This window comes from Anolis sagrei, chromosome 6 (assembly GCF_037176765.1).
Source record: "Anolis sagrei isolate rAnoSag1 chromosome 6, rAnoSag1.mat, whole genome shotgun sequence".
Classification (NCBI taxonomy): Eukaryota; Metazoa; Chordata; class Lepidosauria; order Squamata; family Dactyloidae; genus Anolis; species Anolis sagrei.
In genome coordinates, this window is record NC_090026.1 from 38,498,490 (window position 1) to 38,518,627 (window position 20,138).

General features: G+C 40.2%; 1 protein-coding gene across 5 annotated transcripts in view; it reads right to left on the reverse strand.

Moving 5' to 3' along the window:
* JUP (junction plakoglobin) overlaps nt 1–6,588 on the reverse strand; it is a 63,944-nt gene extending 57,356 nt beyond the window's left edge. For all 5 annotated transcript variants that reach the window (XM_060780997.2, XM_060780999.2, XM_060780998.2 and 2 more), the window contains exon 1: nt 6,472–6,588. The gene's annotated coding sequence lies outside the window, so the exon portion shown is untranslated. The remainder of the gene's footprint in view (nt 1–6,471) is intronic.
* Between the last annotated feature and the right edge of the window lie 13,550 nt (nt 6,589–20,138).

Here is a 20,138-nt window from a genome sequence, read left to right on the forward strand (position 1 = left end):
TACTCTTGAGTAGCACTGATATAGAGTACTTAGGCAGTGGTTCTTAACCTGGGGTCCCCAAATGTTTTTGGTCTACAACTCCCAGAAATCCCAGCCAGTGGTTCCCAGGTTGAGAAGCACTGACTTAGAGGCTTGCAACCTGTCAAATGACATACACAAATGTTATATTAACCTTATGTCTGCATGTGTCCTTGTTTTGGTCATTGTAGAGATTCTAATTCTCATCCACCCTCCCCATCAGCCAAAATCCCTTCAGGACTCGCCATTATGCAGCAAAAGCTTTTCTGAATAGCCATTTCCTGATTACTGAAGAATGCAGGTGATCAAAAAAGTGTCTAGCTATTTCTCAGTGAATCTCAGTTGAAGATATTATCAGTCTGCAGATGCTATTCCAATGCTCCCATTTTTATGAGGGAGGCAATGTAGGATCTTGGACAGTATGTCCAAGATAAACTCTCTAAACAGGATAAACTCTCTAAACAACTCTCTAGGATAAACTCTCTAAACTATAAATTTCTTGACTGCACTATTGAGACAATGATTTATCTAAGGAATAACCTGAAAACTAAAGTGAGAGATCTAGATCCTGAGTTCTACATCTAATATTCACAGGACAGCAACAACTTAAGATTTCAAGTTCCCTCCGCTGTTTGTATCATAGCCCCTTTCTATGCTGTCCTATATTCCAGGATCTGATCCCAGACTATTTGCTTATCCAAGATCATATGGCAGTGGAGACTCAAATAAACCTGCTCAAAGCAAATAACCTGGGATCAGATCCCAGAATATAAGGACGTTGTAGAAGAGGCCTTAGCCTCACCAAAGCAGCAAAGATTCTAAGAGGACCAACAAAACCAAAATGTGAAAATATACAGAAGGAAAAATTTGATAACTGGCCAACGTTCCATTTTCTTTCACATACAGAACATAAGATCCTTCTCTATTTCACAATTCCAAGTCTTTGCACATCTGCAAACAGTATGCAAATATCCTAGACTACATTGTTAAATAGGGCTGGTTATTTCAAGGTCATACAGAAGTCCTACCGCAGAACCACCAAGATGAAACCCTAAATCTAAAGTGCCCACTTCCTTTTCTCTAATCACAAAAGTGCATTTCTTGCTTTTATACACACAGAGTGTGTGTTTCCATTATGTAATACAATTTCCAAGGGCTAAGAGGGTGGAACTAAAGACACAGGACAGACATAAAAAACATATACAATGTGTGGCTTCTTGGTTCCCAGTTTCCTTTCCCCAAAACATATCCCATTCTTGCGAAACACATCAAGCTTCCCATATGACTCACTCAGTACACAAAGCAGCAAAATGCCTGGCATTCTGAGTCTTTTAAGGTATAATAATAGAGCTGCGTCAGAAGGCAAACATGTCGAGACACTTATGCTTTAAGCAATAACACAAGCAATAGATTCATACGCCAAGCTGAATGTGCTGTGATCCATCATTCCATTAGCTAGAGAAACTTTTCTTTAAAAAAAAACTCAAGCATCCAAAAAGGGGTTAGCATGGGAAGAATCAGATTTGTGCAAGGCTACACCTACTTCTGTAACCAATAGCAATATGCAGCTACAGAAAAGCTCTTTCTTTACAAAGAGACAAATGTTTTGCCCTTCTTGTTTGAGAGAGAGAAGCATAGGATAATTGAACCCACGTTGCCATTCTCAGCCTGCCAGAAAAAAATAATAATTCCAAGAGCTGGATAAAACAAATCTAGCAGAGCTTTTCAAGATAATCCAGGTATCAACTCAGTATCAAGTTACAACGACTAATGCAATTTGAAGATCACTGACCATTTCATGTCTCTCTTAACTGTCTTCCCAGCTTTTGGCAGCATCTGATTCTAGCAATTTTGACTGTTCATTTATTTAAGGGTCTTTCTTAGTATAGTTTCCCCCTTCAACAACAGGCTGCCTTCAAGATACCTCTTGTGCTATCTTCCAGCTAGGTGAATCCTGGTACATTTGTAAAACAGAGCTCATCCTTCTAGTCCTTGACTAGCTATTTATATACACATTAATGCAGAAACATTTTGTGCTCTGCAATTAACTATTCTGATTAGAACACATTTAGGAAGATTTTAAGAAGACCCTTCAAAGAACACATGTTTTTGGCAAACAAAATACTTTCTATAAGTGACTACGAGTTATATTTTATTCCTTTGAAAGACAAGGGTTTTCTATTACACACTGATATTTGGTGAAATGGAAATTCTTTTGTGTGAGAGAAAAAGACACACAAACAAACACATTTTTCTAGCATGGCTAAATATTGTCACTAGTAACAGGATAACTACTTTGTGTCCCACCCCCACCCCGCTCTTGATTATGTTGTGCCAAGAAACAAATTAAAAAGTATATTAAGAAAAACAGGGCTTTTTAATTATTTTCTAAACTTCTACAATGTTTGCATAGAAAAAGCAAAAAGAAATCCAGCTGCCCAAAACATGCCATGGCAATCATCAAAACTCTTTCAATTGTTTGCATTTTCGAAAGCTGAGATGTACCTTGCCTCTTTCTTTAATAGAGGACTATTAAAATGGCTGAAGTATAATGAATAATTTGCTTCTGGTATAACATAGATCAAAGGGCGTGTCTGCAAGAGACAAACTAGATTATGAAATTCCAAAACACAAAAACTCCATGTTGAAAAACAAGATCCAGACTTCAGATATGCTTTTAAAATGTATTAATAAAGGACTTTTCAAGTCACAAAAGAGACATTTAGTGCCAAACACACTTTTTACAATGGACAAAGGCAGGGCTCAAATACAATACTTATTTCTGTAAATGCTGGGAGAGGAGAGAGTGTTATTCAATTGTTTCAGATGGAAGGAGGATGAAGTATATTAGCTATATCTTTCAGCCATGTAAGGAAAACAGATGCCTATATCCACCCTTTCCTTCAGATTCAAAACCAAAGTTGTCTTTCCCTAGAACTGGTAAACCAGAATCTGTTTTTACAGGATTTGGGCTTCCCCTGACCCATATTCTGCTTGGCTAAATAATACAATTCCACATTATTCTGGGGTCACAATGTATGTCAACTGCAAGGGCACACACCTTCCGACAGGAACCAGAACAGCTCCAAACCAAAAAACTGCATACAGAAGTTGTCATCTAATTAACATCTGTCTCCTTCTCCTGTTCTACCTCTCAATAAATCGGGATACTCTCATTTAACCAAATATGAGCTCCCAACCCTTTCCCAAGTATTGATCTCACCCATGATCCTATATACTTTCTGTAGGACAATTCTTTGGCTGGCATACCTCCTCCCCATGTCTTACTGCTACTACACAAATCCAGGTGAAATAAGATATCCAGTCTACCAGCTTATCTCTATGCACCTCAAGAATCCACTTAACCCCAGTCTAAAACCCCAAAGGCTTCAGTTTCAAGATCCTTCCTAACTTCCTGCTTTCTATCTCACTGTTTTTACCCTTCTGCTCCCTTTTGGGCACCTTGTTCCCTATTCTCCGGTGGGATCTTTGTTGCCACTCCCTTCCCACTGTCTTAATAAACCCTTACCCCTCCCTACATCCTTCTTCAGACCCACCTTGAATGCAAGCCCTTCTGTTCATCATTGTAATTTACCCTGACAAGGGAAACCCCCAAACTGCAAAGACTTGAGACCTTTGATTAAAGGGCAAGGAGCTATTAGCTCTTTAACCCAACGAGGGATGTCAAAATTCTCTCCCAGAAGAAATGCCCCCTCACTTCCTCCAGACGTATTGTAAGGTTGTCTACTCTTTAGCTGTTGGAATTCAACCACACACTGCTCAAGTCTGCAGTCCTCAATGAGAAGCAACTAGATAACTTAGGCTAGGCTGTTGATGCATCTGTTTTTCTCTCGCTCGCTTTCTCTCTCCCCCATTCTAATTGATGAAATAGAATGGCAGTTCTTTAGGATGCATGTCCTCTCATTTTAAGGCCTCGGGTCACACTTCTTTTTCACCCTTTCGTTCAGAACCCTCTCTACTCTGCATGATTGAGAAAATGTAGTATTTAGAATTTTTTCCATTTTGTTTGAATCTTAGAAGTAATAGGGTTAGAGAGAAGCTTAGACCGAACCTTTTCTACACAAACAGTTGCGTGATAACTAAAAACAATAGGTTTTCAGATGTGAAAATATAGTTTGATGTAGCAATGGTCTAGAAACCAAAAGGATTTATATAGTGTAAGTCATTAAAGAATGGGAGCTGGCAATCCAGCAACTCAACAATAAAATAAAGCTAAGCTGGTTGTAGAAATATCCACAGAGGATCCTATAAGGCTGCAAGCAAAGAGAAAACTGATATTAACTTAGAATCTCTGACTCTCTTACCTGTCCTACTCAAACAGATGCCAGAGAGTCCTTAATTATAGATAATGTGTTAGAAATGCTAACGAACACTTAGCAGCTTGAAAATATAATAGATGTCTCAATATTATCACTGTATGCAACAAAAAATTACATTTTATGCTTATTTTAATAAATAAAAATAAAGAAGAATGGAAGAGAGAAAATTAGGCCCAATATTTTCTATCAAGAAATCACAGAGTAATAGAGTTGGAAGAGACCACATAGACCATCTAGCCCAACCCCCTGCCATGCAGGAAAAGCACAATCAGTATCCCTGATAGATGGTCATCTGGGCTCTGTTTAAAAATTTCCAAGAAAGTAGCTTCCACCATACCCTGAGGCAGAGAGTTCCACTGTTGAACTATGCAATGGACTTAAAAGAAAATTGGCTTAAGATGTTCCATCAATGGTACATTACACCCAAAAAATTAGGATCAATGTATAAAAATATGGACAAGAAATGTTGGAAATGTCACGAGGCAGAGGGCAGCTTTTTTCATATGTGGTGGTTGTGTAAGAAAGCTCAAAATTACTGGAAAAATATTAACCAAGAGACACAAAAAAAAATACTGGGAATACAATTCCCAAGTAAATCAGAATATTACTTATTAAATATATTATGGACTCAGAATTCTCTTCAGACTTAAATATTGATATTTTATTTACTTATATCTCAACGGCAGCAAGGATATCTTATGCAAGAATTTGGAAAATCGGCAAAACTCCGGAGGCAGAAGACTGGATAGTCAAACTACAGGAGATTAAGGACATAGACAAATCAACCTATTTTTTGAAGAAAAACATGGGAAAACCAATAAAGGATACAAATTGGTCACTATTTGAAAACCATCTAAAGGAAAGATCTTAACAACATATGAAGAGAAAACTTAAACTGAAAAATTTGTAAGCGAAGACACAGAATGGAAGTCAACAAAACCTTTTTATTTTGTAGTATTATTATTTCTCTATTTTTTTGATATTTTTTTTTATATATACGGATTCTAAAAATTTCCTACTATCCTATATCTAAATGTTCTCCCACTTTCCTTGTAAACCTTTCTCTTTTAGGCATATGTATAATAACTTAATAAAAAAATATTGAAAAAAAAAGATGGTAAAAACTTGGCTGTGGGACCAAGCGTTCGAAAAAGGACAATAAAGTAGCAATAGGAAAAATTACCAGGTGGATTAGATTTGACGCAGATGACCAAGACGGTTTAAAATGGTGAATTTTAATATTATGATAAATGTTTTTTAATGTTTATGTATGTGTATATGAATCCTTGTCTAGGCATTGAATGTTCACCTTATATATATATATATGCTGTGCTCCGCCCTGAGTCCCCTTTGGGGTGAGAAGGGCGAAATATAAATGTTTTAGATAAATAATATATTTTAAATAAACTTTTTGAAACTGTAAGAATTGAAAGTCTGCATCTTTGGTTCAGTAAATATTTTACAGCAGGCATGGGCAAACTTCGGCCCTCCAGGTGTTTTGGATTTCAACTCCCACAATTCATAACAGCCGGCGGGCAAACTTCGGCCCTCCAGGTGTTTTGGATTTCAACTCCCACAATTCCTAACAGCCTACCGGCTGTTAGGAATTGTGAGAGTTGAAATCCAAAACACCTGGAGGGCCGAAGTTTGCCCATGCCTGTTTCACAGTCACAACACTACACCTCCTGCTTGCTGTGAGTCGACTACTCAGTTTAGTATCCTGTCTTGTATTTAAAATACTATTTTGGACATTTCCCTAACATTAACCCACTCCTACTGAGGGTTCTGTTCCTTCCTTTCCTTCTCCCACCACGCCCAATTCGACCCCAGGAGCTCTTGTTCCTATTGTATAGGGTCTCCACATCCTATAGGCTGAGGCAGAGAAAAGAGAAGAGTTTGGGGTTATGACCCTGAATGCCTTGAGCAGCACTTTCCGGTCCCCAGGTGTTACTTGTTGTTGTCTCTGGGACAGTCCTGGCCACTTCCGGAAACAGGGAATGGGTTCCCCTCCTTCAGGGGCTGCCTTCTCCACAGGAAACCCCCCTCGGAAAGCCTCACGACCCCCTCCTTCGTGAGGGCTGCCCCCCTTCCAAGCCCCCCGCTTGGCACCCACCTGCCGGCCCCGTCGCCACCGCCCTGCTCGCCTCTGGCTCCGCTCCGACTGGCTCCGCGCGAACAATGGGGGCGAGCCGAGACCTTCCCTGACTGAGCCGAGCCCAGCCCCGGTCCCCATGGACACAAGCCACGCCCCTCGGAGCTCTGATTGGCTGCCTCGGCCGCGAGGGGAGGGGGCGCGCGAGACCGCCCCCACCCAACTTCGCCTCGCCCCGGCTGGGGTGTTTACAGCCCGGGTCTTCTGATTGGACGAGGGTGCAGGAGGAGGTGGAGCCTGGAAAGAACGGTTGGGAAAGTGGAATGCCCGGCAGGTGTGGGCGGAGCCAAGGCCGAAAAGGGGCGTGGTTTCGTCCCCGTCGGGCGAGGCGGGAGTGTTTTGAAGGAGGTTTGAGGTGAGAGGAGAAGAAGAAGCGCATGGTGAGGGGAAGGTTTGAGGCAAGAAGTCATTTCGATTTTTGAAATATTAAAACGATATTTTTTATTGAATAACATCATTACAACAGTATATATTGGTGTGTTTGTGTGATATTTATGTGTAGACACAAACACACATATTGCTTCTTGTAAAAACAAGCCAATAGGATTTTGGCCTATAGAATCATAGAATCAAAGAGTTGGAAGAGACCTCGTGGGCCATCCAGCCCAACCCCCTGCCAAGAAGCAGGAATATTGCATTCAAATCACCCCTGACAGATGGCCATCCAGCCTCTGTTTAAAAGCCCTCTGTTCTGCCTTGATTAGAGCACACCTGGAATACTGTGTCCAATTCTGGGCACCACAATTGAAGAGAGATATTGACAAGCTGGAATGTGTCCAGAGGAGGGCGACTAAAATGATCAAGGGTCTGGAGAACAAGCCCTATGAGGAGCAGCTTAAAGAGCTGGGCATGTTTAGCCTGCAGAAGAATCATAGAAACATAGAGTTGGAAAGAGACCTCATGGGCCATCCAGTCCAACCCCCTGCCAAGAAGCAGGAATATTGCATTCAAATCACCCCTGACAGATGGCTTTTTAACATCTACATGAAACCACTGGGAGAGGTCATCCGGAGTTTTGGAGTTGGGTGCCAGCTCTATGCAGATGACGCACAACTCTACTACTCTTTTCCACCTAACTCCAAGGAAGCCCCTCGGGTGCTGGACGAGTGCCTGGCTGCTGTGGCTGTCTGGATGAGGATGAACAAGCTGAAGATCAATCCCGACAAGACAGAGGTCCTCCTGGTCGAGTCAGGCATGTAGCCGGGGGGGGGGGGGGGGGGCTTGAGGGGCTTCAGCCCCCCCCCCCTGAAATTCTCATGGTGGTTCGCGAAAAGGCCTTACTGGTGCATTATTTAAACTGTTATGTTTATTCATATCATGATCTGATCACCGTGCTCAATATATCCCATATGCATGGGGGTATTGGGGTAACAATACAAAAGGTTTGCTAGGGTAGACCCTCTTTCACTCAGACTCAGCCCCCCCCAAAAAAACAAACTCAGCCCCCCCCCCCCCCCCGGATCAAAATCCTGGCTACGGGCCTGGGTTGATCGTAAACTGGATCGGGGTATAGGGTGGCAACCTGTGCTGGACAGGGTTACACTCCCCCTGAAGTCACAGGTCCGCAGTTTGGGTGTCCTCTTGGATTCATCACTTACGCTTGAAGCTCAGGAGTCGGCGGTGGCCGGGAGGGCTTTTGCACAACTGAGACTCATGCGCCAACTGCGACCTCATGAAGGCTGATCTGGCCAGGGTGGTCCATGCCTTGGTCACCTCCAGATTGAACTACTGCAATGCGCTCTATGTGGGGCTGCCCTTGAAAACGGCTCAGAAATTCCAACTGGTACAACGGGCGGCGGCCAGGTGGTTAACTGGTGCTCCTTACAGAAAGAGGTCAACCCTCTTGTTTAAGGAGCTCCATTGGCTGCCATTCATTTTCCAGTCCCAATTCAAGGTGCAGGTGCTTACCTACAAAGCCCTAAACAGTTTGGGACCCGCCTACCTGCGTGACCGCATCTCCATATATGAGCCCACACGATTTGTCAGATCATCTGGAGAGGCCCTGGTCTGCAAGCATGAAAATATGGTCCGTGGCCTCACCATTACTACTCCGTTGCCTCGAAACCACTCAGCAACAAGAGTGACTGGTCTTGCAGAACCATCTTATAGTGCTGAGGCAACGGGGATGTTGGGAGGGGAAAGGCTGACCATCCACAAAATATTACTACTACCACATCAGCTCTAGAGATTATTAAATATGGTTTTCTGTGGGTGAGCAGATGGTGACTACTGGATGGCATATGTTCTGTATCAGAAACCAGAGCTGATGTGGTCTATCCAATGCAGTTTTTTGAATCAGCACCCCAAATAAGCAAACTGAATCTAAAGTTGACCAAAAAACCATTTCGTAACCTTTTTGGTACTAATGTTGGAGGATAGTCTCTGGTCAAAGTGGTCCCTGGTCAAAATAAGGTTGAGAACCATTGCTTTAGGATATACCCCACTTTTTCAACAAAGTATGCTGGGTGGGGGTTCTGGGTGTTGTATTCCAGAAGGATACATTTGTCAAGGGCAGCCTTCTGGCATTAAAACAGCCCCCCAAATTCCCATGTGATCAAAATTCTCAGCCCAACTTCACAAACTTCCTGCTTCTAAATGAAATGTCCCCTTCACGCTCCCTTTTTAGCCACAAAAGTCTCATGGCGCTTGAAAACATTTTATGTGCCATAAGTTTTCATGCCTCCCACTTCATCAGATGAGTGAATTAATGGCTCAGTGGGTAGATTATTAAATATATGTTGAGGTGGGCAACCGAGCGGGTGGACAGGGGATGTAACCAGTGGGATAGGAAGGAATTAAAAAGCAGAAGTACATTAGCAAATAATAGGGATGAAAAATAGCCATTAACAAACAGCAGTTAGCATTACGGATTTTAAATATATTATGAGCAGTTATCATTATTACCTTAAAAGTTGCCATTAACAAACAGTATTTAAGTGGTAACACAGAAACCATTTCTTTGATGAGCAGATTAACACATGCAGGGAGATAAAAAGCCTGAGTCTCTAATCAAATGAGAGGTGATAGAGGTGAACCTCATGATGAATACTTGTTCTTTTGGAATCTCCCTTTGAGGGGTCTTTTTGTACTTTGAAGTTCTTTGAAGTTCTTTTGTTTAATGATAGCCACCTTGATAACAGTGGCAAATGTAATGGGACTCTGAGGTTTTCTCCCACTGAGTTGTGAATATTATTTTGAATTATATATAATTGTTTCTGATGTCTGCTTGTGTCCATTTATTCCAGTCTGTCCAATATAAAATGGAACAAGAAATACTGGCAATAAAATTGGAATATATCACACTGAAGGCTGTGGCTAGAATCCCTGGCATTTGCAAGTGACAATATTAGGTCCCTAGCAGAATAGTCAGAGTCATATAGATTGCGGCTTTGTCTTTGAAAGATGACCTCTGACCTGTTCCTCCAATTTATTGCAATAATTATTTCTCTTCACTCTTTTCTTCCTTCATGTATTGCTCTCAATGCTTTATTCCCCAGTTCTTTAAAAACCTTTTTGTTTCTTACAATGCCACACTTTCAAGATGAATCTTGCCCTCCATATCTCTTTCTTGCGTCTCCCTGTTTTTTAATTTATTTTGTTTATTGGTTTATTTCTTTTAAAATCTTATATTCTACCTTGCTTCTAAGAGGAACTTTTCTAACAGAGAAGGAAAGAGAGAACATTAAACTATCAAATTAACATAACAAACCCACAACAATTACCAGTCCCGTGCCCCTCAGATATTACCTTCCTACAATCTATGCCTAAAACCCTCCAGTTACATTGTTTTCCCAGTTTCCTCTTACTCTCCTATGACCCCAATCTACTTTTCCATCTCTCATTTGTTGTATGCCTTCAAGTCATTTCCAATTTATGACAACCCTAAAGCGGTCTTATCACAGGTTTCCATGGCAAGATTTATTCAGCTTTTCATGTATTCAGGGTTTCACTTTGCCCTCATCTGAAGCTGAGAGATCATGACTTTTCCAAATCATCCAGTGGGTTTCCTTGGCTGGTCTCTCTTATGAATGTCAAATACTTCTACCTTTGTTGCATCCCCAAATTATACTTTGTTTCTTTTGCATAAATATCAGCCAGTTTCTATTTCTCTTTTTGGGAAAGGGGTTTTAATGTGTGGCCACAGCCCAACCCCAGGTCAGTTTTTGGAACTGAAAATGCGATACGTGACAGCTAAAACTCTAGGTGAGAAGAATGATGCTGTGTTGGTGCTTCTTGCCAGACCTCTCAGCAGGATCTGTTGCTAATGATCACAGGATCCTTCTAGACCACTTTTGGAATTGAGATTGGGTTCATGCTATATTACATAGGATCTGGTTCTTCCTGCAGCAGTCTTGGGAGCCTGTTGAGAGGCTCCTTAGTCTCTCAAGATATCACTTTATCGACCAGGCTATTTGCTGTATTACAGTTTTAATATTTCAAACCAAGGGCCTCCCTTTAAACTTGACATACATTTGAGCATTCAGTAAATTTCAAATATTTTATTACTATATATTTCCATTGTGGTAGTACTGTCATTGTGATCCATCATAAGTCAGTCTGCAATTCAATAATGGATGTGTCCTAACCCACAATCTGAAAACAAATTATTTATAGAAAATCACTGAGGAAGATCATCCATAAGATTGGAGTCATAACTCATCCTCTAGAGCCAGACAATTCAGATATGGAGGAGTCAGATGTCCAACTTTGTATATCTCCAGATTACAGTGGTCTTTCTGAATCTGGTGGGCTGGAGGCTGAGAATCTATGAACCAAAGCACCTCGATCTGTATGTCAACTATTCTTGGTGACATATATATATTTCAAGTGCTCCAGAAGCAGTTTCTACTTCACTTTTTAAAACTAGGGGCTGGTCTTCATATGGTTCATCTTCCAATGCAACATGAAAAACAAAATAATGACCCATTGATTTGAAGAACTCATTACATCCCATTCCCCCCAAAAAGAGACATCATGAATGGCAGTAATCCATTAATTTTCTATGCAAGCACATGCTTTCGCTGTATATGCATTGAGAAATGGCAGATGTCCATGCTTGGTTCAGGAAAGGACAAGGCAGTAGGGATCATACTGCAAACATATGATGGATAATGGATTATAAAATAAAATATGGGATAGGAGATTGTTTCACAGTGGATATACTTCTTTTCATGGAAGAAGAGAAAATGGCAAAAGTAAGATTAAAGACAGCAATGATACAGACCGGGACAGCAGTTTGGTAGACATGTGTATTTCAGGAGCAGAGTCAAGATATAGAAGATGGCTCAAACCAGAACATAAGATCAGTGGGTTATTAAGTCTGTAACACAAGGAAACAACAAGACATGACACTGAAAGACAGATATGTTTCCTCACAAGTACCAAGATAGGAGAAAAAAACAGTCTATAGTTTAGAGATAAGTAGAGCATTTGAGTTAAATGGGAGCAATAGGGGAGGTTCCAGAGGAAGAGTGCTTCCATTGAGCCTATTCAGTGTTTTCTTTACTGTTCAAAATCAGACAGAAAGTATTGTTCTATTTTGAATCTCAGAAATATCTAAATTGTTTTGTGAGGTATCTTGAGGCTCAAAATTGATATGTTAACACTCTATCAAGAGAAAAAATGCAAATAGAGGCTATATCATCTTCATAGATCTAAAGATTTATCTACATATCCAGGGACCTTTTCAGACTGAAAGTTCTTGAGATTTCCACGACAGAGGTCTTTGAAAACCAGAGATTAGTTGGTGTTGCAGTCCAGAGCAGGATCCCCTCTGACTCTCAACAACACACAGTTGAATTAAAAATAGCAAGCAGTTTATTGAAAATAGTAATAGCCACAGCAAATAAAGTAATCCACAGTAAAAAGGTAAATCCAATTGATTGGGAAGTAAAAAAGAGCAAAAGATTCACAAAGAAAGAGTCCCAGAAAATACAATGAATCAGAGGTTTGAATTCAAAGGCAAAAAACAACAACAGCAAAAGTATTTAAACAGGAATCTATCAAAGAACCAGGTCCAGGAACATGGCATGGAGAACTATCCATAGAATCCAACAATGCTTCGTCTGAACTTAAGCTCCATACTTGGCACTATATATCTGCTTTGTTTCCCAAACAGCAAGAAACAGATTTTTTTTTCTGAGTTTTGGTTTGTCTACTAGCCTCTGCTGTAACCTGGCTGAGTGCCTTAGATTCTCATTTGTTTGTCTCTGCTGGCTGAAAGCTCTTTGTCTTGTCGAAGGTTTTCATGGCTGGAATCACTAGGTTCTTGTGGGTTTTTTCGGGCTATAGGGCCATGTTCTAGAGGCATTTCTCCTGACGTTTCGCCTGCGTCTATGGCAAGCATCCTCAGAGGTTGGAACAGACCTCACTACCTCTGAGGATGCTTGCCATAGATGCAGGCGAAACGTCAGGAGAAATGCCTCTAGAACATGGCCCTATAGCCCGAAAAAACCCACAAGAACCTAGTTCTTTGTCTGTTCAAGGCCTCATTAAATTCAACACCTGGAGATAACTGACCCTGTGACTGTAGCTCAGAGCTTCTCCCAGGCTCAAGACCTTGAGATTCCCTTTGCAGCAACACAGGCCTGTCTAAGCCATCCACTGAACTGCATTCAGGCCTCACATCCTTAAAACTCAGCCCAGGAGACAGACCATCAACTGGAACTCATATTTTGAATAAAGTATTTGACACCATAGATGAGTTAGTCAGACTTACTGTTTTTGAACCCTGGTCTCCAGAGATGTAGTCCAATGCTAAAATCACAGTAGTATGTTGGCTCACCTACTTAGATGCCTCACAATAATAATAGTTACTGTTAATTACCCACTTGATGATACCGCATATACAAGGCTAACAAAAGCTAACAACACTGGTAGCACAACATCTCCAAAAGCTTTTTTTTTTTGTTAAAAGGGAACAAGAGAGGAACTGTGCAATGAAGAGTGATAAAAGACAGAATTGAAAACAAGATCCCCCCCTTTCCTTTCCTTTCCTTTCCTTTCCTTTCCTTTCCTTTCCTTTCCTTTCCTTTCCTTTCCTTTCCTTTCCCTTTTTCAGTACATCTGATTCCAAAGCCACAAGGAGAAATGGAAGAAAAATTATTTTCCCCAACAATAGATGATGATAAAAGACTTCCCATTAGAAAGCAATGAGGGAAAATGGCACCTGACCTGGGGGAGGGAAAGGAGCACGAGCTGGTTCGAAGAACGTCTTGAGTGCAACAACTTGCTACCATTTCTTGGAGGAGAACTGATTAATGAACCCCAGCTGCTGCTCGGCAGCCTTTATTGTGGACAAATATTGCATCTCTCTCCGTTGGCGATTTTTTCTTCAGTCACAATTTGTCTGGCTCTTGGTGACCATATAACATGGTGATTTTCAAATGTCTGTGGAGTGATGGCTATTAAGTTGTTTTAGAGTGTCTAGAAAGTCAGAGTAAAAATAGGCCAATGGGTATTCCGGTGTGTAAAAAAGCATTTATCAAATATAGTTGAGGAAACTCTCTCTCTCCCTGGATGCACCTTATGCCGGCCCTATGAATTTAATAGGATTTTCTTAGTCAAGGAGTACTTGAAGGTGGTTTTGTTAGTTCCATCCTTTGAAATATAGCCCATGTCACCTGATATTCATTTGCAATGTCTCATCTGGGCACTAAATAGAATTGACCTTACTTAGTTTGCAAGATCAGATAGAATCCACTTTAGGTCTTCTAGGAAGAGTCTACATGGGCAAAAAAGCAGACTCTTGAATTCACTTCTGGCTGTTCCCACATTTGCCAATCTCCTGTGCATATCACGGGGTTTTTAAGGGTTTAACTGACTTTTTCCCAAAGTTTGCTGAAAATATTGAAATAATATTTCAATATTCCACAGTATCCTACAGATTTAGGGTAGTCTGGACAGTAGGGTCATGTCCAACTCAGACTGATCTGTTGAATGGACAGGACACCAGCACCCTTTTGATGCCATAAATTTGAGGTTTTTCAAGGACCTGTGGATACCATGGGATGCCTGGCAAGCTTTGCTCACCACAAATGTTTTGAGTCAGGAATCAGGAATCTCACCAAGTTGAAGGCAAACAATAAAAACATGTATTGAGTTTGCGTAGAAAGGACACTTGTACAGGAATGGGTGCTCAAAGGGCACAAGTGCAAAGCATATGGCAAAAGTAGGCATTTTTATATATAAGAGTTTTCATGCAATAACTTTGCTACTGTTTGAAATTCCCTTCCATCTTCTTGGTTGGCCAGTGCCAAAAAGCCAGCTAACATTTCCTGGGCCTCTGATTGGATGGGAGATGAGTCTTAGCTAGTGTGCACCTTGATTGGTGGAGGCAGCAATGATGTGGCCAGATATGTCCTCCCTGCAGGGCAGGGAAGCCCTAGTGCTTCCAATGAGCCAAGGAAGGTGGTCTTTAGGATGGAGAGGTCTCCAGGGGCTGTGCCAAACCCTGGATGTGTAGCAATGGAATGCCAAAGACAAAGAGAGTCCGAAAAGATGAATGATAGGATTATGCAGATACGAGGTCCTGGATGCATAGTCAATGAACGCTGTATTCTCAGACATCTTCCCATGTTGGGAAGACAAAGAAAAGATCCCAGAAATGTCTACTGGTGATTGGAGTGTAAATCAAGTTTCGTTCTAAGCCTTTGTTTAGCAGATAGCTGAGATCCCAGAAGAGGAAGTTTTGGGTGGCAGGCAGATGGCCTCCTGCTGGCATGTCGGAAGATTCTTTGTCCAGCAGATTATATCCCATCTCTGGTTCCCACATGGAGTATCTAGAATTGTTGAGATTGCTCAAGAGGTCATTAGAGTTCATGTAGGTTTGGCTTCCATTTCATAAAGTTCAAGATAATAGAAGTGTGAAAATATAAAAGATCAAATTCATGTGATGTTTCAGTATGAGCTTTTAGGTGGAAGAGGGGTGGGTGGAAGAGTGGTGAAGGGAGAGGGACCTCACTCTGGCTGCATGCAGGGCAGGAAACGTTATTCACTTAATTTATTTTAATTCATTCCTCTGTGCTCATGTGCACATTCGTATAAGAGAAAAAGAAAAAAGGAAAGAAATATATAAAGATATTTTGTATAGCAGAGAGTTTGGAAATGGAGGTGTATGATACAATGTATCTGTCCGTTTAGATACGGGAGAGTGGGGCCATGAGGCAATCTCTAGTGAAGCCTTGAAGGTTCGCAGATATGGACCAGCTCTAACTGAACCACTGAGCTGGGGTGCATACGTATGTGGGAAGTTGGGGGCTATGGATTTGGGGCTGTTGCTGGTCCCAGGAAGCTGAAGGGAGGCTGGAGGGATGTGGCCGTTGTAGTTCATTTGTAGTTCATTGGGGAACTATGGCTTCCATGGGGGTAGAATTATGTCCCCTTTCTTTTAGGGGTGGGTGTAGTCATGTGTGATCAGCACAGTGAAAGGGAATAGATCATACCCATATTGCCATTGCATCCATTCCCAGTAATCCACAGGGCTCTGTCTGAGATCCTAGAAGTTTCAGGAGCCCAGTTCTCACATCAGAAGAGCCACTCCCATTACCACAAAGGAGGTTAGATTTCCATAGGCCCAGCTTACATGTACTACATTAATATACCTACAAGGCTAACATTTTGTGCTAATCTGCTTTTTGAACCTTGAATGTTCACACACTCTGCTTAGAACGGTCACTATGACTGAATTGCTATGACGGGTCACATCACACACACATTTGCACACTGATTGTATTATTACATTCTGTGAATGGGAATTACACATTGCAATGAATATTAGTACAAAATATTACTAAAGATTTTGGTACAGGAGGGAGTCCATGGGGGTGACAGCAGACGTTACTGTACTGGGTGAGACCAACCCTAGTGACACCACTATAGTTGAGAAACAAGACAAAAAATGTGTGCATCCAAAGAAGCTGTTTTCTTATTTTAACAAGCTGATTCAAGGCAAAGATTTAGTAACATTTTTTTTTTTGCAAATAAGTAGACTCTCTAAATATCAAGTGCCTTCAGGTTAACTTTCATCAGCTTTAGCTGCAGAACTTCGTGTCTAGGAACATCCTTCCCATTAAACTATATTTGTTTATTTCTGAGCATTTACAAATTTAAAAGCCTTACCTTCGGTGTAGCCCCAACAAGCAATAGAAACTAACTATGGTAGTTTAAATAAATTAAGTTACAAATTAAGTTGGGAATTTTCCAGCAGAAAAGAACCACGTAATTGCATTTAATTTAGATTTAATTACCTTTATCTTTTAACTAAAATGAGTTCCTTCGCTTGGAAATTCAGCCTTAACTGAAAAGTTGTATTTTATTTTAATTATTGACTATGGTTGTTTGTTTGCCAGATTAATAAGTCTTATACGTGCTATTTGGTAATTCTATAAATTGTGTTTTTTATAATGTCACACACACTATCCTAAAATTGAAGAATGGCTTGTATGCTTTAAAATTAAAATATAAATAACATTTCTTGAAATCTGAAGTTGTTTTTCTAACAAAAGGAAGGCATGTTTGTGAAATGAAGAGACTGAAATGGTCCCTTGAGAGCCAGGGATATAGTGGTTTGAATGTTAAACTAGACTACCGAAATCTAGTATTCAAATTCCTACTGAGACAAGGAAACCATTTGGGTGACCTTGGCCATGTCTCACTCTCTTTGCCTTAGAAGACAGCAGTGGCATACTTTTTCTTCTGTATAAATCCTACCAAGACAACCTGATGGTAAAGTTTCCATATCTTGAAGGTGACTATAAAGCACATGACAGCAACAATACATTGTCTCTTAGTTGTGGATAGCCTTTCTCCGAAGAGCTGGAAATATAATATTTGACCTAACTTCAATTTATAGACTGAAATACTTTAGTATTCACTTCCAATAATACGTCTGAGATGGTTATTGGCTTGAAGCAAAACTTCATTTAAAAACCTTTAGTTTTTTAACCTTCCTGATACGTTTAACCCCATTAACTTTTTGAAGATAAGGCAAGAGTAATAAGACTCCCTTGCTAAATTTAGAAAGATCATTTCAATGGTTTGTCACTTTTAGGTAGAAGGTGCTAACAGAAACTCAAAATATATTTTTCTTTCTCATAATGTCATGTTTACTAATACTATCCCCCCACCATTGTCCCCATGTAGCAGATGTTTGTCTACATAGGTTCTCAATGAAGCTATGGCAACAGTCAAACATTAGCCGTGCTACTCATTACTTGACTATATAGGAACTCAATAGGTACTGGTTATATATCATTAAATGCATGATCCCTGTGTGAATGGGATACATGACTTAGATGTCCTATATTCCATGTGCATCATGTGTGGTCAGATTCCAAGTTGCAGATTCACATCCTTAGTACATTCCAGGTTTTAGCCTAGGGATGTTAGAGTTTCATATGAATGAGTTAACTGAAAATTGCAGGGAAATGATTCCAGCCTCAGCACCTTTAAAAATATGAAAAAACATATATATAATCTGTTTCATATTGTTTTACTTCTAATTCTATTAGAGCTGTACAAGGAGACCTTGCAGGTTTCAATGGTACGTCATTATCATAATCATTATCATTACTATTACCATCATCATTATGTCCTATTTTTTTCCTCCATTTGGGACTCAAGGTGGCTTACAACAATTAAAATAAACATACCTGTATGTACTCATGTGTAGGCCAACTTTATGTACCAGTCAAAGGCAGGTTTTGGATTCTAAACTATCGATTTTGATATGATCCATGGAAAAATTGAGTGTTATTCCACATATTGTGGAAAATGCCAGTGCCACCTGAGGGCCACACACCACACATATTTAAGATTTAAACACATATTTTGTGTTTAAATCTTGAAACTCTCCCAATTTCCTATTCTCAAGTAGACGGATTTCATAAGACTGACCTTGGTTGAGATAGGTCAGGGTTTCTTCATGAAGTTTCACAGCAGGCGATGTAGCTGCGCAAAGCACATATTGAAATGGAGGGAGCTTTGTGTCACTGCCATTTTGACAAACAGGGTTTCAAACACATCAGAGGTGGCACTGGTAGATGCTTCTTTTAGGTCTTCAGAGATGGACTAATCTCTCATCTTTCACCATTCTACTCAAAGAAAATTGTGATTCCTTTTTGGATGAGAGATATGATACAGTGCTTAACATTGTCCCATAGATAAGTTGACTCAAGATTTCTGAACGGATTTCCCCCTCAAATTTCTAGATTAAAATATGATATAGACAACAGTTGGGTTTTAAGCATAGTATACAAAAGAAACGCAATTAAACTATCAAAAAATTAAATGAGTTCAAAATCGAAGCTGATAACAAAATAGTAAATAAAAATCCAGCATATCATATAGGTCTCTTTCCCTTCAAAAATTAATTCCAAAGGCCTGTCAAGATAATAACACCATCACCTACCTGTGAAAAGATGGGACAGAAGGTGCCAGTCTAGCTGGTAGGACAAGAGAGATCCAGAACCTGGGAGCAGCTACAAAGAAGGTCCTTGCCTCCTTTCTCACTAGGGGCACCTCCCCAGAAGATGTCTAAACATGGGCTAGTTTATACAGAGGAATATAATCACTCAATGAACCTGGGTCCAGGTTTAGGTCATATCTAATGCTATGAATTGTGCCCAGAAATGCATTGACAACCGTTGGAGCTGTTGCAGCGAGGGATTTGTTTCTGTAGGTCTGTTTGATCTATAATTTAACCTGAACCCAACTGATGTGTTAAAATCAATACTTTCCTACTTCTGTGTTGTGACTGCTGCTGTTTGTAACAACTTACGGTATATTTTGAAGCCAACTACATCATTTGGCTATATGTGTGCAATTAGCACACATATAGTCAAATACTAGTATTTATATATTTGAAAGTAAATTAAAGTTAGGAGAATTTGGGTGACAATTATTTTATTGCATTATGTCAGGTAAATGTAGCAATTCTTGTAAGCCAGTGTATGCAATTTGTGGCTTTCCAGGTATTCTGGGAATGTAATTCCCATCAATTCCGGAAATTATAACTAATGCTGAGGAATTGCGGAAAATGCAGTCCAACAAAAACTGGAGGGCTGTAAGCCATTAACTCTCTTCTAAGCCTTTAAAAATTCTAACTCTTTAAACAAAACATATAAAAGCAAATAAATCCCTGAGGCTTGTGTTATCCAGCCAGCAATTTTGCCAATCAATTGTTTTGCTTACCAAATACTGTACAATAACAAGAAGTATTAATGTTCATGTTGGTTTGCTTACAAAAAAAATTGCCCATAGGCTTCAATCTTCCTTAGGCTTTCATGACAAAGTGGGTGTGATTGTCCTATAATTAATATAAAGTTAAAATTAACATGATGCACTTGCAAAACATGATTCCATCTATGTGGACTGTGTAATTTGACAAGCATAACATTTTATAATAATGCTTGGGGTGTCCCATGTCTGTTGTAGAACACATGTACCTTATTCAGTATAATGTCTTGGAGTCTTTGCATGTATGTGTCCAAATTTTCTAATTACCGTAAGCAGAATTCTGTCCCAGCTGGATATTACAAGATTACTAGCGTGCTGCTTAAGGAAGCTGATCAAATCAAGAATTTCTTTTATTATTTGGAACAAATATAAAAGGATCTGTCTGAACCATA